Genomic DNA, 4,841 nt, shown 5'->3' on the forward strand with positions numbered 1-4,841 from the left:
CCATGAAAAAGTTGGGATGATTCTTCCAACCTGAATTGTAGGTGTTCTTTGCTATGGATTCCCTTGAGGTCTCATTCCATTTTCCCTACAAAGTCGACATTCTCAAGCCCGAAGAAACATCAACAATGATGATTTGGCAATCGGAGGGAGCATGTCCTCCACCACAACCCGAGTGCAATTTGTTGCGGCCGCAACTCTATTTGAAGCTATAAGATCTAGCTTCTTACTCAAACTCTCCACTTGGGCCGTCAATGAAGTTACCGCATCAATTTCATGGAGACCCGGCCACCTTTTTCTTCTCTCTAGCGTTTCCTTTGGTAGCTATTTAGCCCCTATTTCCTCAATCAATTGCCGAGCCTCATCGGGGTCTTGCTACCCTAAAGGTACCTCCACTGTACCGCATCCAAGAGTTGCCTTGTACTCGGGGTTCAAACCATTGTAGAAGGTTTGAACAATCATCCACTCCGGGGAATCCGTGTTGCGGACACTTGCTGGGGAGTTCCTTGAACCTTTCCCATGTCTCAAATAGAGACTCCAATTCCAAGCTGCATAAAGGATGAGTCTCATTCCTAAAGCTTTCTGATTTTTAGGGAGGAAATAGCGGGCTAGAAAAAGCTTCTACCATCTCCTCCCATGTAGTGATTGATGCCCCTAGGTAATGAGTGTATGCCATTTGTTTTGCTTTCCCCTTTTAAGGAAAATGGGAAGGCTCTCAATTTGATGGCATCATCTGTCACATCATTGATCTTGACATGTCACACACCTCGAGGAAGCTCTCTATGTGACTGTTTGGATCCTCATCGGCCCAGTCGTTGAATTGTGTGGGACTGCTGCAGGCATATTGATGAATCTGAGCTTTATCTCAAAATTACGAGCTGTAATTGGGGACGCACAATACTCGATTGTGTCCCCAACAACTGAAGATCCGGCATAATCGGATAGTGTCCATTGTTGCTCATTACTGTTCGCCATGTTGTCGAGATCCTTCTACTTCAAATAAAATTTGGATTAGAGTCGTTCTTGTCTGAGGTTCTTTCCCTTTCCTTCGAAGTGTACATTCAAGCTCAAGGTCTCCTTCAATCAATATTGATGGATTCCCTCGGGTCATAACCTGGAGCTGCACCAAAAGTAAAGAGAAAGAAAATCAGAAAAATGATAGAATAAGAAGTGCAAAGTATCTCTAAACGCCTAGCTCCCCGGCAACGGCGCCAAAAACTTGACAAGGTCCTTGCTTATATCCCATAAGTGCGCGGCATCGAAGTAATAATCCCGGGTGAGCGGGGTCGAATCCAAAGGGAGTAGGGGTGAAAATACTTAATTTGATTCTTAGCTATGTGGAATATCAATAGTGATAAGTGTGAAATTGATTCAATTCTCAACAATAAAAAAACAACAAGTGAAAGAGCAAAAAGTAAGAAGAGGGTAAGGCAATCGATAAAGAATGGGGTACTCGGATAATGCTTCACCTAGGATAATCGCTTCAAGTGCAAGAACTCTTTTATTATGCTTCCTAATCAATGCAAATGGTGAGTCGTGGAAATCCTTACATACATAGTCCCAAATCTAAGTTCAACTATGCCTAACTCTATACATGTCCCGGAGGAGAAATCGAACAATCTCAACACCTCACACTCGCATAGAGTTGCAATGAGCTCTAGGGATTCCAAGTGATAAATCTCTTCCTAAATATAGACCTACCCCTTTGGTCCAGATGGAAGGTCCCTAGCCACAATTAAGCCCTAGATACTAAGATCCTCTCAACGCTTCACTCCATTGCACGCGCAACTAGGCCCCAGCGGAGGTTCATCCCTTAGACCACTCACTCCATTATGGCGCAAAGAACTCAAGGAGCGGAGGTAGAATCTATCACGCCGGAGGGAAGGGGCGGCTCTGTGCCTCTCGACTCACCCTCTCAACCCTCTCCAACCTAGCTTTGTCTAGCGCTCGTGGTGTGTCACTCACTCACAAGGTTACCAACAAGAACTCTCAACCCCTAGTGTCACTCTAGGGGAAATGTTCATACAATCAAGCATTCAAGGTTGGAACTCACAATAAACATCAATTTATTGAAAGCATAATAAAGAAGTTCAATGAAAGCGAATACATCCTAGGGTTCGCAATCATCCAAGTACCCACTAGGGGTTTAGCTCTCCATGGAGCTTAATACAATCAAAAGAAATCGAATGTAAAAAGCAATGAATCCATAAAGAAACCCCCTCGATGGTCGTAGTCGATGGTCTTGTGGAGAGTCCTCTACTAGATCGTCCAAAGATTCCTTACGTCCGTTATAGGATACGCCTCGATCGAAGCTCCCCTACCAACCTTCTTCCTAATGGAATCATGATGTCGAGCCATAGAACTTCCCCAAAACCTTGGCCAATACCCCTCGAAACGCTAGCCGAAGTCCTCTCACAAGTTGGGGAAAAAGATGGAGAAAAAGAATACCAAAAATCGAGGGCTGAATCGGCTTTAAATAGGGTGGAATCGGGCAACTCCACGGGCGTGGGACGATACACGCGCCGTCGTGAGATTTCAACACGGGCGTGGATAATTTCCATCGCCCGTGTGGATTCTCTGTTCTCGATTTCTCGGACCCGGTCTGTGAACAGTGTTGCTACGATGGTGCTACATTCTTTGACCGATTAACTTCCCAATTCCATACTTTCATCGGGGTAGCATAAGCGGGCACACGTTCACGTCGTGAATCACTTGCTTCTTCAATGATGTACATGTTGGCGGGGCTCTTGTTCTTATATGCATAAGTCGGAATGCTCGAGCGTGAGCGCCTTTGTGCCCTCAAATAGATGTGCTCACTCGAATGCGAGGAGGTTGGCACACACTCTAGCATCTCACACCGACCTATGTCTTCGCGTTTGAACCTTAACAAGATCTCCTCCAAAAATAGGTGCATTATGATCCACATTGGCCCATTTCCTTCATACTCGGCCTCACAACCCTACTGCGTAAAAAGTAACATAAAAACACACATATTAATGTAGAAAAGCGAGGAAAGTAATGCTCAACATAAGGAATGAGCAGCTTCGCATTCATATCGCATCAAGCACTTACCAATAGTAAAGAGAGATGATGATATTATCGAGAGTTCTCGACTGCTCTCGAGCCTCGACCGACACTAGTGGAGATAGAGGCACCTCCTGTGGCAGAGGAGCCACCCCTAGTATGCATGTTTTCAGCATCTCGAGCCTATGATCATTTTGAGAGACTCGAGAGTGCGGTGGGGATGCTTCGGACAGAGATCGTTGAGGTCCGGGCTACACAGGCTGTGCTGTACAAAGAGTTTACGGTATGTTTTGATACATTACAGCAGATTCTTGAGTGAGACATTGCCTCATCATTTGTTCTAAGAGCTCGGACCCCTATGGCTCCTCCGGTCTCACCAACACCTGATCCACCGGCACATTTTGACTATGTAGTTGCAGCAGCAGAGCCAGAGGGCGACACCGACACTTGATGCATTTTTCATTTCTTTATTTCTGTATTCTATTATGGACTTGTACACTCAGAAAGGATCTTCCTTCTGAGTTTATCTTCTATTTTATCTCGAGTGTATTCATTGCTCAATCTTTTATATACTCGAGTTGTTTTTATTTTCTTGAGCTTCACTGAACGCCCTTGTGTATATGTAAAGATGGTCTTGGCAGTACGGGAATCGAGAACTAGTCATGGACACAGCCAAGATGTTTTGGTACTTGGCCGTGTGTGCTTCACAACCCGCTGGAACATCACTCCCAATGATTTAGCTCCATCACATGCGATACTAGGATTCAGGGGAGTATTGTTCCAATTGCTTCTCCCACATATATTCTTGACTGATAAACACTATTAGTGAGCTTGCATGTGTACATTGGGCACAATGTACAACTTAAGTGTGGGGGGAAATTCACTTTGCACATGTCTTTTATATAAGTTTTGATTTACATACATGCTCACATAGCGAATGGCGGTTCACCCTAGTTACAATGATTGTATTCTTGAGTTTAGGAGAATTTTTAACATTGAATATTCTCATGCTCTAGTTTTTACTTGAATTTCTAGGAATTTTTGCTCGAATGACACTTGTTTCACTAGTCGCTCTTCAAACTCTTTTGGAAACTCTAGTTTAATATTAAAGAGACTAGTTAGTGTTACTTCTTGTGTTAATTCTGCTAAAACAAAATTGTTGTTTGTGCATTAGGGATGGAAAGAGCTACCACCTATGTTGTATGTAGCTACTCTCATAAGTCTGATACTAGTTATGCCCTAATAAGAGAAAAAACTATCTCATTGGATGAGTGAAAGCTACCACCTCAGTAGAAAGAGCTACCACCTCGAAAGTGTGAAGGCCATTTTAGTGGCCGCTTGGGAAAGGGCTACCATAGAGGATGTGTGAAGCTACTACCATCTTTTTTATTTTGTTATGCTTTGTATATAAATAAGTCCCTTATACTTACGACTTTGAGGAGTAAACTTTGGGCTGAATTGAGTTAGTTTACACACACTTACACAATTTTGGGTTTGCTGTCCTTTTTGATTCGAGTTTTTGGCTAGAGCATTGATTTTTAGTATTTGGTGTTGAAATTTCCCTTACTTGAAGAATGCTCTCCTTGCATGTTTTGGTGAACCTAAGGCCAAGCACTTTCAATATTTCCTTCTTCTATGTTTTAATGTGTATTTCTTTGCTTGAGAATAAGGAAAAGCTTAAGTGTGGAGGAGTTTGGTAAGTGCTTGTGTGATAAGAATGTGAAGTGTTCTTTCCATATGATGAGTGATCGACGACAAAGTGTGTACACCCTGAAAGCGCACGGGGTCATCAAGTGACAAACCACTCGCGCGCATGCACG

The 4,841-nt window shown here is 43.4% G+C and overlaps 1 non-coding gene across 1 annotated transcript; it reads left to right on the forward strand.

Annotated features, from left to right (window-relative positions):
• Window positions 1–470: 470 nt before the first annotated feature.
• On the forward strand, window positions 471–577 carry LOC120252441. Its single transcript, XR_005533971.1, has one exon. It is a non-coding gene; the product is annotated as a small nucleolar RNA R71 (small nucleolar RNA).
• The last annotated feature ends 4,264 nt before the right edge of the window (window positions 578–4,841 follow it).

The sequence above is a fragment of the Dioscorea cayenensis genome, chromosome 20, assembly GCF_009730915.1.
Source record: "Dioscorea cayenensis subsp. rotundata cultivar TDr96_F1 chromosome 20, TDr96_F1_v2_PseudoChromosome.rev07_lg8_w22 25.fasta, whole genome shotgun sequence".
Lineage (NCBI taxonomy): Eukaryota > Viridiplantae > Streptophyta > Magnoliopsida > Dioscoreales > Dioscoreaceae > Dioscorea > Dioscorea cayenensis.